Below are 18,903 nucleotides of genomic sequence, written 5' to 3' on the forward strand. Positions count from 1 at the left end.
TGGCAGGTGTTTGACCCTACGCCAACACATCCAGCGGAAAGAGAGAGAGCACCTGGACAACGTTTTCAGACTATGTCCGACCACTTACACCAGAGGAGTGGATCCTCTTTCAAAACGAGGAGAGAAACTACAGAAAAACTCTGGATGCAAAGCGACTGGAGGAGCGGCGAAACTTTGCCTTCTCAGGTGAAACACCTGCCAAATGGATTAAACTCATCAGCATTCTTAATGGCTTGTACTACAAGAAAGGGACTTTCACCACTCGCCATAAGAACGGAAGACCATTTGGACAACCGCTACTGAAGTACACACTGCGAGTACTAAAGAAGCTTCCGCTCTTTAGTCCGACCCTCCCACAAGAACAGTCGCGGGACTCCCTAGGGGAATGGATCGAGCTGTGCTTCGTGAGAGACGCTATTCAACCAGCGCTCGGGAGACCCACTGAACATCAAAGGAGACCGAGACAGGTGGGCAGAGATAAATTGGCTTATCTATGGCAACATAGGAGAACTAAAGCAATAGAGATCATACTAAACAACAGCACATATCCAAACCCCCCACCCTCTGTTAATAATGTGGACCTTGTGCAGAATTACTATTCTGCCAAATGTAAACAACCCAACCATGCCCCTTTAAGTGACGCACAATGTCAACAGACGCTTGCATTCGACCACCCAGAGTATATTCCAGAGACCGGTAACTTTACAGCCAGCGAGGTACATTTTTTGACACTCTAGCCAAGTTGACAAAAAGTCATGACTCTACTGATCCACGTATTCCTATATCCCTTAGCAGCAATGATTTCAAGATTTTTTTCAATGGTAAAATCAATACTATCAGAGATAGTATTGATAACCGACTACTCTCAGCCCCTACTGGACCACCCTCGGATGTAGTATCCTCAGAAGTGGCTGTACGACATAGTGTATATTTGGACAGTTTCTCTACGGTCGAGCTCTCCGAACTTACTTTAATAAGTAACTAGACTAGACTTAAGTAACTAGATTACTTAAAGAGGTCCTGACCCCGGTTGGTGCATCCCTACTCGATATGATCAATATGTCTCTGGTGACAGGCTACGTACCACAGTCCTTTAAGGTAGCTGTCTCCTCAAGAAGCCTACTCTCGACTCAGGCATTTTGGCACAACTATAGACCTATATCGAACCTTCAATTTCTCTCTAAAATCCTTGAGAAAGCAGTCGCTAAGCAGTTATGTGACTTTTTACATAACAACAAGCTATTTGAAGCTTTTCAGTCAGGATTCAGAGCACACCATAGCACTGAGACGGCATTGGTGAAAGTTACAAATGACCTCCTGATTGCATCAGATAACAACCTTCTCTCTGTACTGGTTTTGATGGACCTCAGTGCTGCATTTGATACTATTGATCACCATATTTTGTTGCAGAGACTAGAGCATTTGGTTGGCATTAAGGGTGCTGCATTGAACTGGTTTGAGTCTTATCTGTCTGACAGATTTCAGTTTGTAAGCGTTAATGGTACACCTTCATTACATGAAAAGGTTAAATACAGAGTCCCACAAGGCTCTGTACTTGGACCAATACTATGTACTCTATATATGCTTCCTTTAGGTGAGATCATTAGGAAACTCTATACATTTCCACTGTTATGCAGATGATACACAATTATATCTATCGATGAAGCCAGATGAAACAGATCAACTGGCTAAACTTCAAGCATGTCTTATAGACATTAAGAGTTGGATGACCCGTAATTACCTACTCCTCAACTCGGACAAAACTGAAGTTATTGTACTTGGCCCTAAGCACCTCAGAGATAAATTAGCCGATGAGAATTTTACCCTAGATGGTATTACCTTGACCTCCAGGGCCACTGTAAAGAATCTGGGAGTCACGTTTGACCAAGATATGTCCTTTCAGTCCCACATAGAACAAATTTCAAGAACTGCCTTTTTTCACCTGCGTAATATTGCAAAAGTTAGGCACAGTCTGTCCCAAAATGAGGCAGAAAAACTTGTTCACGCATTTGTTACTTCTAGGCTGGACTATTGCAATGCTTTATTATCAGGCTGCCCAAGTAAGTCCCTAAATAGCCTGCAGCTAGTCCAGAATGCCGCTGCGCGCATACTGACAGGAACCAGAACAAGAGATCATATCACTCCTTCATTGGCCTCTTTGCACTGGCTCCCGGTTAAATACAGAATAGAGTTTAAGGTTCTCCTCCTCACATACAAGGCTCTCAATGAACAGGCACCAGTGTATATCAAAGAACTCCTCGAGCCCTATAAACCAGCCACAACACCATTGCGTCCACAGTATGAAACTAGAAAAAGGTCTCCGCCAGGTCAGGTAGGTTATTTTGGCCTCCTGGTGGCGCTATAATAGGCCAATGTGAAAAGGGTGCCATTTATTCCTAGGCCGTGCACGGCAATCGGACACTGCATGCATGATTTGAGGCATTTTGTTCTAAAAATGTGTTTTGCTAAATTTGACCTGCTGGTGGCGCTATAACAGGCCAATGTTAAAAGGGTGGCATTTGTTCCTCAACGTAGTGCAAATGTGCATTCAAAGTTTCACCGCAATCGTTCATGATTTGCGTCATTTTGTTCAAAACGGGCCACTCCTGCAAACATTACATGTCAATGTTAGCCAATCAGGATGGAATATGAAAAATCAAACAGATCCATCTTCATCACATGACTATAGAGATCATGTGTACCGATTTGCGTGAAATTTGGATCAAATCTGAAGGCTTAATATCAAAAAATGTCTTTTACATAAGTCTGCCTCCTGGTGGCGCTATAAAAGGCAAATGTGAAAAATGCAGGACTAAGGTTTTTCCTTGGCCTCCAGAGAGTGTGCTTACAAAGTTTTACACTGATCGGTGCAGTTATAGGTAAAAACACGAATCGGCCTGTTACAGCGCCACCATGAGGCCGATTTGAACATTTTCAAATTGTATTTCTTCCTCGGCCGGAATGTGTGTGCAAAATTTCACGGAAATTGCATGCTGTGTTCATGATTTGAGGCATTTTGTTCGAAACGGAGTACTCCTGCAAACTTTGAAAGGCAATTTTTGCCAATCAGGATGAAATATGAAAAATCGGAAATGAGCCGTTTCTTTTAATGACTATAGAGATACTGTGTACCGATTTGCAGGATTTTTGGCCAAAATCTGTAGGAGTACTGTCCAAAAATGTGTTTTGCACAAATTGGCCTCCAGGTGGCGCTATAACAGGCCAATCAGAAAAAATCAGGGCAGAGGTTCGGCTTTGGCATCCAGGGAGTGTGTTTGCTCAGTTTTGCAGCGGCTGGGCCAACGGTGCCAGAGATTAGCTGTTCACAGACACACACACACACAGACACACGGACGGACGGACAGGGTGCAAAACATACTCTCTCGCCATGCCTTTCGGCCTGGCGGAGACAAAAATGCTTACGACTCCAGGAAACCCCAAAAAAGCTAGCACAGGAGGCAGAGCATTTAAGTTTCAGGCACCTCAGCTGTGGAACCTTCTCCCAGTCTCAGTCCGTGAAGCAGACACACTCTGTATATTTAAGACTAGATTAAAAACCTTCCTCTATGATAAAGCCTATAGCCGAAGTGTATAGACTCAGTCACCCTATAGTCATCCTCTCTCCCCTCTCCCTCCCACCTCTTCTCTCTCCTCTCGTCCTCTCTCTTCTCGTCCTCTCTTTTGGTTGTGTGGGTTTGTGTCCCACTGGTACAATCGTAATTAACACTGTACGGATTCACGCTCTACTAAGGCCTGCCACTAATTCTACACCCGGGGACCCGCTTCCCGGAGTTTCTTTTATCTCCCACGTCGCAGTTCCATGGACTGTCACTACGGACCCCCAGCTGCGGCTCAAGAGTGTGACTGCGGACCAGGCCTCTCCATGGAGCACGACCGTGGATTTCTACTACATTACACTATACCACTACACTATATCCAATCCAATCCAATCCACTTTATATAGCACATTTCACAACCAGAGTTTACAAAGTGCTGTATAGAAAATCATGCAAAATACGCTGTTAAAATATGCTAAAAACACAGAAATTCACAGCAAAGACACAAAGAACAATAAGACAAAGACCACAGAAAACTCTCAAGCGGGGTTAAAATGCCAAGGTATAAAGATGTGTCTTAAGCCGAGATTTAAAAGTCTCAATGGTGGGGGCCCTTTTAACATGGGGGGGAGCGCATTCCATAGTGTTGGGGTTATGGCAGCGAAGGCTCGGTCGCCTCTGGTCTTTAAGTTGGTCTTTACTGTGACCTCGAGATTTAGCTGGCCAGCAGACCGCAGTGACCTTGGGGGGGTATAGACCTTTATGAGGTCAGAGAGGTACTGTGGTGCCAAGCCATTCAGGGATTTAAAAACAAACAATAGAATTTTAAAATCAATTCTGAAGCGAACAGGTAGCCAGTGGAGTGAGGCCAGCACGGGCGTAATGTGCTCACGCCTACTAGTTCCTGTCAGGAGGCGTGCCGCAGAATTTTGGACCAGCTGCAGGCGTGCCAAGGAGGCTTGATTTAGCCCGACATACAACGCGTTACAAGGCGTGTGGAAATAAAGGTGTGAATGTCGCGCTCAAAATCATTGAAAGACAGAACTGACTTAATACGGGCAAGCAGTCTCAGATGATAGAAACTGGAGCTGACCACAGCATTTACCTGTTTGTCTAATTTGAGCATGTTGTCAAATTTGACTCCAAGATTGGATAAGACTGCAGGGAGCCCAGATTGGTGGGTATAATGCCAGGACCACTAGGCCCAAACACTATGACCTCTGTCTTTTTTTCATTGACACTTAGAAAGTTAAAAGCCATCCAGGTTTTAACATCATTTAGACAATCTAGAAGTGGTGTTAGGGAGCTATTACTTTCCTTCTTTAAGGGCATGTAGATTTGAGAATCATCTGCATACAGATGGTATGAGATGCCATGCTTCTTAAAAATTAGTCCCAGGGGGAGAAGATAAAGGGAGAACAGTATAGGCCCAAGGATCGAGCCCTGGGGGACTCCGGAAGACAAGGGCGTGGAGGATGACACAAAATCTCCAAATTTGACTGAGAAACATCTATCAGATAGATAAGAACTAAACCAGTCTAGGGCAGTGTCTGTGACACCAACACACTGCTCCAAACGGGAGATTAGAGTCTTGTGATCCAGGGTGTCAAAAGCAGAGGTCAAGTCAAGGAGTAGCAAAATAGCAGAGTTACCTTCGTCAGTGGTCAATAGCACATCGTTGAATACCCTCAACAACGCTGACTCGGTACTGTGAAATGCTTTAAATCCCGATTGAAAGACATAAAAAATATTGTGTTCCTGCAAGAAAGACTGTAATTGAAATAAAACAGTTTTCTCAAGGATTTTAAAAATGAAAGGAAGCTTTGAAATTGGTCTGTAGTTTGCCAAGACAGAGGTATCGAGACTGGGTTTTTTGATTAGTGGTGTCACAACTGCTGTTTTGAAATATATTAGTACAACACCTGAGGCCAGACTGCTATTTATGATGTTGTGGACACTAGGCCCAATGGACTCCCAAACCTCCTTACAGAGGTGAGTGGGGATAGCATCTGTGGGGCAGGATGAGGTTTTGAGTTGCATGACCAGTTCACTGAGTTTTGAGAATGACACAGGGTTGAAATGACTTTTACTTATACTTATATATACTTATACTTTATATTATCTTAACATTCTTATACTATACCATTATATACTGTATACACATTATTGTTGTACTATATTATATTATCATATACTATCTTACACTATTATATTTGCTACTATTGTTATTGTTACTACTTGTATCTCTTTCTGTCTCTCCTCTGTCTCTCCCTCTCTCTCTCTTCTTTCCCCCCGACACGGTCGAGGCAGAAGGCCCCCACCCTAGAGCCTAGGGTCTGCCTGACGTTTCTTCCAGTTAAGGGGGAGTTTTTCGTTGCCACTGTCGCAAAATTGCTTGCTCAGGGTGGGACTGTCGGGTCTCTTCTCTACATGTAAATTGTCTTGAAACAACTTGTTGTGATTTGACACTTTAATAAAATTGAATTGAATTGAATTGAGGTGGAAGAAGTGATCAACAGCCTGCCAAATAATAAAGCCAGTGGCGCTGACGGGGTCACATATGAGACCCTAAAAGCCACTAGGCAGGTGTCATCTCAAATCCTGGTAAATATATTTAACACTTGCCTGTTGAATAGAAAAGTCCCGGACTCATGGGCAGGTGCATTAATACACAGAATCCCTAAAAAAGACAATATTCCTGACGACCCTTCTACGTGGAGAGACATTTCACTTATATATAATAAGTGTATATATATAAAGTATTCATGAAGTACATATTGGCCCGCATTCTGCCCTGGCTCACAGATACTGGTATTCTCTCATCTGAACAAAAGGCTTATATTGCCCGTCAAGGAATGAATGAGCGTGTTTTCTGTCTGAAGACAGGGATTGACAACTTTATACATGACTCTGCAAAGTTCTATTCAGTTTTTTTAGATTTCCGTGATGCGTTCGGCACACTGCCTCATAATGTTATGATTTATGCTCTCAATTAAATACAATTGCCACAGCTGTATATAGATATAGTGAAAAATGTCTATGAAAAATCCTACATTCAAGTTATATGTGGGAATACTCTGACTGATCCAATTAAGCTTGGTATCGGAATTAAAACAGGATGTCCCTGGAGTGCGGTAAACTTTATTCTTGCAATCAACCACTGGCTCAAATGGATGCGCCAGTGCGCACCTGATGGAATAAGATCTCCAAACCCAGTACAAGGATACGCCGATGACGTTCAGATCGCGTTACGTCAAGAGAGCGTTATCCTATCCATGCTCTCCCGCACTGAGGAGTTTCTGCTGTGGTCTAGGCTGGAGGCAAAACAAACCAAATGCACTGCGTTCTATGAAAGGCGCAGCGGTGGTAATCGGTTGTATGCATCTAAAGCCGATAAGCCCCCATCCTTTACAGTAATGCAAAAACCCATCCGAGTATATTCAAGACATGAAACATACCTATATACCTGGGACATACATTTAATGTTGCAGGTGACTGGGAAGAACAAGTCAGAGAACTGTATGATGACTACTCTGTCAGACTGGATTTAATCGATTCCTCCCCCCTCCCCATCCGAATGAAACTAGAGGCCATCAGAGAATTGGCACTTGCCAAAATTCAACATCTTTTCTCAAATGTCCATTTGCCACAGAACACCCTTACAGAATTGAACAACAAGACAGTGCGTTTGGTGAGGGGCTGGTTCAGACTTAATACCCACTTACACCGCTACCAGAACCAGCCACCTTATCAACATGCTCAACAATGATGATCCTACGGTCAGGGAAATGGCCCGTGAGTCACTCATTCAACATATGCAGCGACGCAAGGTACCACCCGTGCTGGAGAATGAGCCGCAATTCCTTGGATTCAGGACTAACTGGACATTAAAGCCACAGGATTTGGTGTGCGGTCCGATTGGATGGACCTTAACGACCTGTGCCATCGTTCGGGATTACAGCTGAAGTGGGCGGCGCCCGATTGAACAGCTTGCGATCAATAACCGCATCGTCACAGATCTGCTCGTCTATGCACGCGCGATTTACCAGCAGGACGGTGCTGAGCTGTCAATGAAATCTGCGACTGCGAGAGCCTCCATTCTGGGAGTGAATTGATCTCACAGTGCACAGCACTGGACCAGTCTGAAGTTACAGGGAAAACTGGCTTTTATTCCTTTTGCAAATCACTCACTGTCCCATTCTGTCTTCTCAAATAACACTATTGGTGAGGACCCTAACCCTAACCCATGTTTAACTTGGCAACCTGGTATCCATCAGAAAATGACCCACACTGTATTCTACACCCAGTACCACATGACAAAATGACAGTCGCACACATCTTAAATGGCTGCAGCCACTATAAAGGACTGTACATTGCCAGATATGATCGTCTGGTGGATCTGGTCTCAGACAGGATCAGAGAAGTACAGGAAAGGACAACAAAAATGTATAAACACAGCACTGTAAAACTAGACTGGTTTGATCACAATGACACACATGTCAATTCAATGCAAGATATTCCAAATACCCCAAATATTGTGTTCATTAATGAAATGAGAAAAAAACTTTACTATCTTCGAAATAGGCTGCCCATTTGATTTGTATATGGACACTTGTTTTACATCCAAACGTATGAAACATCAGCCTTTGGTGGAACGTATTATGGCCTTGGGATATAACTGTCAACTTATTACGGGGCCAAGCTTCAAGCAAGGCTCCGTTTTGATATTGGCATTATTACGGGGCCAGAGCTCAGGCGCTGAGCTGGGCTCCGTTTTAATGTTGGCATTATTCTTCCGATTCTGCTGTTTTTCGCAGTTCTGGCTTAACCGTGCATACGCTTTTTACGAAACTAGGCCATATGGTAGATGGTCATGAAAAACTATCAAGAAATAATTCTCACACTCATTTGTCAAAGGGTGGCGCTATAGCACTTAATTGAAAGTGCCAACTTTGAACAGGTACAGCTCATGCCTGTTTGACCTACAGCCATTACACTTCGATACACACATGCGTCTCTTCATGCCCGACAACTTTCGTGATTTGACTTTTGACCTTTGACCTTTAGATCGCCCACCATTTTGAATTATATGAAAAACAGTCATTGGCTCATAACTTCTGCATTTTTCCACTTATGGAAAATCTGCCGCTAACTTTTTGTCAGCAAAGGTCCAAAGTTCATGTGTAAAACATTTTGTGCAGATTACTCAGAAATCCCAGGAGGAGATAGGTTTGAACTATTGCAGTTTTATGAAAATTATTCATCTGCCCCTAACGCACATGCAGACTCACATTTATTTGAAACTTTGCAGTAATGTAGAGGGTCATTCCAAATATCACCGAAACCAATCTTACTCCAATTGGCCAAAGGGGGGCGCTGTAGCAATTTTTTTTAAATGCAAACTTTAAACAGGCAAAAGTCATGCCTCGTTTGGCCGAAAGTAGTAAAACTTGCTTACACTTGTGCCTTGACTCATGAGGAACAAATCTATCATTTTGACCATTAAGCTCCGCCCTTAGATTGTCCGCAATTTTGAGCAGTTTAAGTTGCATTGCAAACAACATGATTGTGTCAATTAATGCATGTGCAATTGTTAAAGATAACCTGAAATGTTTATTTGAGAGTACGTTTTTTCAATGTATGACATACTTCATTCTGAAATAGCCGATCTACAATCTCACAACTTTTCAGATAGCAATGTGTTTCTGAGCTTGTATATCGGCTACTTTCACTAGTTTCGGTTCCGAGGAGACGTACAATTTCTCCATTGGTAAATGGTTTGTGAACGAGTGATCTTAGTGTTAGTGAAACAGGGGCTTGGTTCATGACAGAACGCAAAAGTTTATGATCTTCTTCTTGAGCTATAGCACTACAGGTAGTGTCTCAGCCTCTGAGTCCGAGGGTCGAGAGTTTGATTCTTGTCATTGGCAATAGATTGATGTGTCCATGAGTAACCAGGGATTGCCCCTCTGCGTCCTATGTATGACCACCTCAGCTGGGTCGAGCTGAAAAGTAGTTTCACCTGTTGGAATCATTTGCTTTGTCTCAATTTCAATCTATTCCGTTTCCATGTCTTATTGTGCTATTATTGCACTTTCCTTTTTGCGCTTCATTCTTGGCCCTGCTTATCGCCGTCTGTCTGTCTGTCTGTCTGTCTGTCTGTCTGTCTGTCTGTCTGTCTGTCTGTCTGTCTGTCTGTCTGTCTCTCTCTATCACTATGTCTGTCTGTCTCTCTCTATCACTCTGTCTATCTTTCTTTCTATCTGTCTCTCTCTATCACTCTGTCTGTCTGTCTGTCTGTCTGTCTGTCTGTCTGTCTGTCTGTCTGTCTGTCTGTCTGTCTGTCTGTCTGTCTGTCTGTCTGTCTCTCTCTATCACTATGTCTGTCTGTCTCTCTCTATCACTCTGTCTATCTTTCTATCTGTCTCTCTCTATCACTCTGTCTGTCTGTCTGTCTGTCTGTCTGTCTGTCTGTCTGTCTGTCTGTCTGTCTGTCTGTCTGTCTGTCTGTCTGTCTGTCTGTCTGTCTGTCTGTCTGTCTCTCTCTATCACTATGTCTGTCTGTCTCTCTCTATCACTCTGTCTATCTTTCTATCTGTCTCTCTCTATCACTCTGTCTGTCTGTCTGTCTGTCTGTCTGTCTGTCTGTCTGTCTGTCTGTCTGTCTGTCTGTGGGTGGGTCATTCCACTTTTCAATTGCATCGCACAAAACATGACTGCATCAAATAATGCATGTGCAATTTTTAAAGATAACATGAAATGCTTATTTGAGAGTATGTTTTTACAATGTGTGACATTCTTCATTGTGAAAATAGCCGATCTACAATCACACAACTTTTCAGATAGAAACCCTTTGTGAGCTTGTAGATCGGCTACTTTCACTAGTTTTTGTCCCGAGGACACAAACAATGTCTTTATTGGTAAATGGTTTGTGAACCAGTAATCTAGAGTAATTCGGGACACAGAGGTTTGGTTCATAATGGACGGAAATACTTATAGATGTCTACAGACACTATCAGGGAGGCCATATTTCTAGCTCAATAAGAAGAGAAGCAGCCTGTGAGTCCGTAGGTCGCCGGTTCAATCCCCGTCTCCGACAATGCATTGAGGTGATCATGATTTGACATTCTTAGGTTTACACATAGTGTTTCTTGAGGTTAGGGTTAGTGAATGTTTAAAATGCTCATGTTAATTGCATGGTCTTCTTTGTTTTTATGGATTATTGTGCATATTACTTATCATTGCTTCTTTCTTTCTTCCCTCTGCAATCACTGGCCCCGTATTATCGCTGCTTGCAGCTATATTTCTACTTCTTCTTCTTCTTCTGCCACTTTTCGCAGTTCTGGCTGAACCGTGCTGTCGCTTTTTACGAAACTTTCACTACCTGACTTTTGACCTCTGACCTTTAGATCTCCCACCATTTTGAATGATATGAAAAACAGTCATTGGCTCTTAAAAGCTTAATTCTTTCACTTATGGAAAATCTGCTACTAACGTTTTGTCGGCAGAGGTCCAAAGTTCATGTGTAAAACGTTTCGTGCAGATTGCTCAAAAATTCCAGGAGGAGATTAACTAGAGGTTTTAACTATTGCAGTTTTATGACAATAATTCATCTGCGCCTAACACACACATGCAGACTCACATTTGTTTGAAACTTTGCAGTTATGTAGAGAGTCATTGCAAATATCACTGAAGTGCCTTGACTCATGAGGAACACATGTATCACTTTGACCAGTAAGCTCCGCCCTTAGATTTTCCGCCATATTGAGCAGTTTGAAAAACATTTAAACCCAGGATTTCTGAGCAATTTGCGTGAAACTGTGTCATCTGTGTGAACTCCTTTTTCACCAGTTCAGGTCTGGTAGTCCAATGGCTGATTGGTAAACCCTATGCCTTGCAACCACAGGGTTGCCGGTTCGAGTCTCACCTCATGCAGACTTCATCTCAATTGCATTGCATATAACATGAATGTATCAATGAATAACTGTGCAATTGTTAAATGTACAATTACAGCATATGACAGCTTTTGTTACTTTGCAGATTTAATTATCAATACAACACCTACAGTAACCACATACAGCCGATCTACAACGTGACACGTTATGAGCTTGTAGATATATAATAAGCAATCCATGCTGTATGATAACTTACCACACATGAAATCCAATTCGGTCTATCCAATGGCTCAGTCAGTACACTGTCTACCTGCAAGTCTGTAGGTCCCTGGTTAAAACCCCAATTTAACCAGTCCAAATATAATTTACTGAACAAAAATCAGGACTTTGTTAATTAATGCAGGTTGTCTGTCTGTCTCTCTCTGTCTCTGTCTCTGTCTCTGTCTCTGTCTCTCTCGCTCGCTCTCTCTCTCTTTATTCCGCCACTTTTTGCAGTTCTGGCCCAACCGTGCATACGCTTTTTACAAAACTCAGCAATATAGTAGAAGGCTATGCCAAACGGCCAAGGCACAAAACAAACAAGTGCTTACAATGCACAGTACAATTTTGAGGTACTTTTACTTTACTTTCCATTTTTGTTATTTCTACTCTACTACAATTACAGCATATGACAGCTTTAGTTACTTGTTACTTTGCAGATTTAATTATTAATACAACACCTACAGTAACCACATACAGCCGATCTACAATGTGACGCGTTATGTGCTTGTAGATATATAATAAGCAATCCATGCTGTATGATAACTTACCACACATGAAATCCAATTCCACCCACCTCACCTGCTGTCACTCCCTCTCAATCCATAATCACACCTGCCCTCACTCACTCCTCATTAGTCTCTCTCTCTCTCTCTCTCTCTCTCTCTCTCTCTCTCTCTCTCTCTCTCTCTCTCTCTCTCTCTCTCTCTCTCTCTCTCTCTCTCTCTCGCTCTCTCTCTCTCTCTCTCTCTCTCCCGCTTGTTGTTGTATATATTTTTCTTTCTTTTTGTCTTTATGTCTACCAGCGTTGATTATTCTGTTATTAAATTACTGTAAAATAATGTTTGTCACACATTTTGTTATTTTCCCCATACGTACGTACATGACAGGTGAAAAAATGACATTTTAAAAATAGTTATCATAATGAAACTTCCACAGTTGATTACTTACATGAAGACATTGATTTATCGTATTACAAGTTTACTGAAATTGTATATTTAAATATGCAAATTAGGCATTTAGTCCATGAGCCAGAGCCCCAGAATTGAGCCAGATATTGAATATTCCCTCGTTATAAACCTTTGACTCCAACATCTTAACAAAATGAAATAAGAATGTTGACTCTGGCTTTGTCCAATGTTGAATGTTGTTGAAAAGTTGATTCTGGAAAGTTATACAATATACAATTTCAGAAAACTTGTAATACGATAAATCATTGTCTTCATGTAAGTAATCAACTGGGGAAGTTTCATTATGATAACTATTTTTTTAATTTTGGATTTTTTTCACCTGTCATGTATGTATGGGGAAAATAACAAAATGTGTGATAAATATGAAAAAGCTGCTCCTGTGGAAAGGTTATCATATATGTATTTACTTATATTGACCCTATAAACAATGTAACACAGGTATGGTTTTGCCCACTCTTTCGATAATGAAATATGGTCTGGCTCATGGACTATCTTGACAAATGGTATATTCCCCGGTTCAGTAAGTCAGCACAGGTGCAATGCATTATTGTTAATTAGCAGCAGTAGCATCTTTTTTCAAGTCAGTGGCAGACAGTTGTTTACTTAATACTATCCACTATGGTACTGTTGTGTTGTGTTGTTGCATAGTAGACTAATGAATAGAATCAGTCAAATGGATTGCTTATCAAGACAGGCAGGCTATTTCTTTTGTTCTGCTCTCTAACCGTGCCACTGTAAAAACGGAATTGTGCATGTTAAAGAAAATGACAGTTGATTAGCACATTGTGTTGGCCAGAAGCATAGCCACCATAGAGGCGCTCTTGCCTGCCCTGGCCCGAAAGACTGACCGAAGGGGGGAAAAACAATAACGCTTTGCCCCCCCGACGTCTCTGCTTATCGATAGATGGACAGGGAGCAAATCCCCTCCCCCCGACAGCTACTCTAAACATGTTCATACTGTTGGATTATCACAAACTGCATGTACATTTCTGTTTGCTGTCGTGGTGATTATTGATGATATTGCTTAGCAAAAGACTGGGCAAGTGGGTAGGCAGGGCAGCAATTTACGCCCTCAAAACCTTCACTGAAACGTCACTGAAAAGTTCTGTGTCTCTTAGTGTTTGAGAGATATTTATCTGAAGGTTTAAACTACGATTCAAAATAGACATGTTCAAGTGCAAGCCCTGTGGTCTCATGCTGTAGAGTCTAGACTATACACGTTTGAATATTATTGTCTCCGCCAGGCCAAAAGGCATGGCGAGAGAGTATGTTTTGCACCCTGGATGCCAATTCAGAACCTTTGCCCCAAATTGTTCACATGGGCCTGTTATAGCGCCACCAGGAGGCCGCTTTTTGCAAAACACATTTTTTGACAGTACTCCTACAGATTTTGCCCAAACGTCACTCGAATCGGTACACAGTATTGCTATAGTCATTACACAAAACTGGTCTTTCAGATTTTTCATGTTCCATCCTGATTGGCTAAAAATGGCTTACAAAGTTTGCAGGAGTGCTCCGTTTTGAACAAAATGCCTCAAATCATGAACACAGCTTGCAATTTCCTTGAAATTTGGCACACATATTCCCACTATGCCGAGGAAGAAATACCACTTGAACATTTTCAAATCAGCCTCATGGTGGCGCTATAACATGCCGATTACTGTTTTTACCTATAACTGCACCGATCTGTGTAAAACTTTGTATGTGCACTCCCTAGAGGTCAGGGAAAAACCTTTGCCCTGCATTTTTCACATCTGCCTTTTATAGCGCCACCAGGAGGCCGACTTATATAAAACATTTTTTTTTATATTACTCCTTCACATTTTATCCAAATTTCACGCAAATCGGTAGACATGATCTCTATAGTCATGTGATCAAGACGGATCTGTTAGATTTTTCATATTCCATCCTGATTGGCTAAGATTGACATCTAAAGAGTTACATTTATTTTTATTTTTTATAAATAATAAAATCAGTCCAGTCCCCCGCACCTCGCGACCACCGCGAGCACGAGGCGAACCGAACTAACCGAATTATCCCCCCCAAAAATCAACAAACCCACCCGAAATAACCCGAAAATGTTCACGCGTGCGTGCATGTGTCCATGATGTGTCCCCCCAGGTCATATTCCATTCCAGTGCCCCTGATATATAGATAGATAGATATACATCTATATATATATATATATATATATATATATATATATATAGATATAGATATAGATATAGATATAGATATATATCACTTATATATATATATATATCACTTACCCTACCTTTAAGGTTAAGTTTAGACATAGTGTTTGTGAAGTTAAATGTTAAGGTTTAGGCTCAACCTGGGCGACACAACAATGTTTCTAATGGTTACAGTAGAGAGCGATATGAACATAAGCTAGGAGGAAAGCAGTCAGAAATGGAAGAAGAGAGAGGAAGGAGGAAAGGAAGAATTTTATGGATAAACACTTTGTTCACTGCTACAGCTGATGTGACCAGCAGAGGGCACTACAGTCACAGGTGTGAGTAACCAGCTTTGTCCATACATACTGACTGAAGGAAGTTTGTTTATTGTTTTATTAAATTACACGTTTTCTGACACAACTTCTAAATAGATGTGAAACTAGATGAGCAGATCTGACTAAGTAGTAAACAGTGAGATATAAATTATTATAAAATGCTTTGTGTTCTACAGAACTGGTTTTCAACCTGGACCCCCAGTGTGACATACATTAGACCATGGACCCCCAGTGTGACATACATTAGACCATGGACCCCCAGTGTGACATACATTAGGCCATGGACCCCCAGTGTGACATACATTAGACCATGGACCCCCAGGGTGACATACATTAGACCATGGACCCCCAGTGTGACATACATTAGACCATGGACCCCCAGTGTGACATACATTAGACCATGGACCCCCAGGGGTCCATGGTCTAATATATATATATATATATATATATACACACACACATACACACCAGGGTTTCCGCTAGGCATTTTTGGGGCCGGCCACCATGGCCGGCAGGATTATATTTTACCGGCCAAAGAATATATTTACCGGCCATATTATAATTAACGTCACATGCGTGTTTGCACTGCATACATGCACCCAGCTGATTGGGCTCATTACACCTTACTTACTTTAGAGCTGCGCTTCTTTCCACTTTATCACAGATGCAACCGTTCCTGTTTTTATAGATAACTAAATTATATGGTCTACTATAGTCTATATCATGCAGAGTTGTCGCTTGCCAAAAATGAAATGAATAAAGTGGGCATGAGTGAACTGCTGCGTGACGAATACCAAAACGCTCGCCCCAAAACACAGTCGCCCCGGGGAAAATCCGGCGGTATTCGCCTGTATTCCTAAACATATCAGTAAACTATGCCTAACCCTAACCTTATTCCTAATCTTAACCTCAGTAAAACTATACCTAATCCTAAACTTATTTCTACCCTTATCCTCAGTAAAACAAATACAAGAATACAAGAACCGCTGGTCCGCCTGAAAAATGGGGGCGAGGGTGTTTTGGGGCGAGTCCTAATTACCCTGCGGGCTGTGGTTTCCCTGCGCAACACCGTCGCACAGTATAAACAAATTAATATATATTTTGGGCTTTACATCGATTCTCATTCAACCTTGATATGCAAAAGTAGGTTTCGTTTTGTTATTAACGTTAATTATATATGTCATGATATAAGTGGCCTTGCGCGAGGTTGATTACTTGCCTTTATAGTTGCTTTCACCAACTTTCACCACTTTATCCATTGCAGACAGACAGTAACTGTGCTTGCATAATATCCACGACCCACACGTGTTCGGGACGGGACGGGTCCCTTTATCGACAATTGGGTCCGGTTTGGTTCAGATTCACCTCGGAAAATCCCGGTTCTGTTTATCAACACCCGAGCGAGCCACCCTACTCAGCGCTGATCAGGAGGAGACACAGCTGTGTCTCTTACACAGCTGTGTCTCTTAGCGGTGTTGTGGCGTATCAAAAATAGCAGACATACAAGCTCACAACGCGGCGCGTTGCGACGTGCTGTGAGCTTGTAGTTCTGATATTTTCAACGCGCGACACCATCGTACAACGAATAGGCTATTCTATAACTGCAGCGCGCAGCAGCAGCCGAGCGGGCTGTCGGAATTAAACCACACAGTCATATCATGATATAAACTTTAAATGATTATGATTGTAACGGTTGTAGCCAACTACTATATGCAAATAATAATATTAATAATAGGCTTAAATGATAAGCCTAATAACAGCATTTTCCCAACCGGCCACGGTGGCCGGTGGTGTTTATATTTACCGGCCAATTAAACATTTTACCGGTCAATGGCCGGTAAATACCGGCTAACGGAATCCCTGACACATACGCACGCGCGCGCACACACACACACACACACACACACACACACACACACACACACACACACACACACACACACACACACACACACACACACACACACACACACACACACACACTCAGTCATATACAATCTAATAGCATATAAACTACTCACCAAACATTAGTAATATTTCCTGCTTTGTTCCCGATGAATTCACATCTAGATGAAGTCGAGACGTTTCAGCTGCTCGGAGCAGAAGCTGAAAGAAAAGTGTTTTCACTCTCATAAGGGTGTGTGTTATGGGTACATGTACCGACATGACAAATGTCATCTGAGGTCTTCCCCGCTCAAACTCAACCAGACCTTTGTCTCATGTTACAGTTTACTGGGGGGGGGGGGGCATACACAATGAAGAGTGCCTCTGAATGTGTGTGTGTGTGTGTGTGTGTGTGTGTGTGTGTGTGTGTGTGTGTGTGTGTGTGTGTGTGTGTGTGTGTGTGTGTGTATGTATGTATGTATGTATGTATGTATGTATGTATGTATGTATGTATGCATGCATGCACATACATACATACATACATACATACATGAAAACTGGAAAATGGAAAATTCTGCATAATGAGTACTTTCTACTTTGGTACTTAAGTACATTTTGATGCCAATACTTTTACTCAAGTAAATTTTGAATTCCGGACTTTTACTTGTAACAATGTATTTCTACATTGCATTATTTATACTCTTACTTAAGTAAGAAATGTGAGTACTTTTCCCACCACTACATGTAGCATTCAGGTGTCTCTCTCTCGTCTTGCCTTTTTCTCTCTCTCTCTCTGACTGTGGGAGGAGCAGGCAGCTTGCAGGTTGCTCTAGGCTGCATAGGTTAGCGCAGATCCATTCAGACAGCTTTCTTTCAACGAGTAAGGTTGAGCACAGTGTACATCGTACGAAGTTGATACAAATGTAATGTTTAATCATGTGCTCAAAAAGCCAGGACCAATTCTCTCAAGTGCCCAGTTCTCCAGTTACTGTCAGCAGTGTAAAAACAGTTTCTGTTTCAGACAACATGGCGGATCTCCACAACTGAAAGCAGTTTACAGTAAATCACAGTTTAACAGGTAAAAATGTTCCTTCTTACAGAGCAGATGAACTTCATCTGGTCTATGAAATGTAAACACAATACTGTTGCAAGAAGCTGACTCACAAACCACAACTTCTAGATACCAGGGTTGTTAAAAATAACTGCAGTCATTTTAACAATGACAATGACATTGACAATAACAATGACAATGACATCCAGATTAAGAGAAAAAGCTGAAAGAAAATATGTTCAGAGAAACTTAGTAACTCTCTTGTCACTAACTCTTTACTTTCATAAAGTAATACTATGGAATGAATATTATTAAACCTGTTCATGTGGTTTGTAAGTGTGAATTATGGATTTTAAAAGAATACAGTTGTTATCTTAGTAGTTCAGTAGCCTATTCCATACATTCAGTCACATACAATGTAATAGCACATAAACTACTCACCAAACAATAGTAATATTTCCTGCTATGTTCCCGATTAATTCACATCCAGATGAAGTCGAGACATTTCAGCTGCTCGGAGCAGAAGTTGAAAGAAAAGTGGTTTCACTCTCAACAGGGTGTGTGAGTCATGAGTACATGTACCGACATGACAAATGTCATCTGAGGACTTCCCCGCTCAGACTCAAACAGACGTTTGTCTCATGTTACAGTTTATTGGGGGTGGGGGGGTGGCTATAGTAATCAGTAGCGTATGGTGGGTTCTAACCGGGCCAGATTCTTAAGTCACAACAATAATGAAATGTGGAGCTATTTCTGGCCCCTCTTTATACTGTTT

At 41.8% G+C, this 18,903-nt stretch overlaps 1 protein-coding gene across 3 annotated transcripts in view; it reads right to left on the bottom strand.

Moving 5' to 3' along the window:
- The window catches only part of LOC308083888 (uncharacterized protein), an 85,684-nt gene extending 67,009 nt beyond the window's left edge, over positions 1–18,675 (bottom strand). For all 3 annotated transcript variants that reach the window (XM_080426303.1, XM_080426304.1, XM_080426302.1), the window contains exons 1-2: positions 18,570–18,675; positions 17,215–17,299 (exon numbers count right to left, since the gene is read on the bottom strand). The gene's annotated coding sequence lies outside the window, so the exon portion shown is untranslated. The remainder of the gene's footprint in view (positions 1–17,214; positions 17,300–18,569) is intronic.
- Positions 18,676–18,903: the final 228 nt, after the last annotated feature.

This window comes from Gymnoscopelus braueri (genome assembly GCF_963280865.1).
Source record: "Gymnoscopelus braueri genome assembly, chromosome: 4".
Lineage (NCBI taxonomy): Eukaryota > Metazoa > Chordata > Actinopteri > Myctophiformes > Myctophidae > Gymnoscopelus > Gymnoscopelus braueri.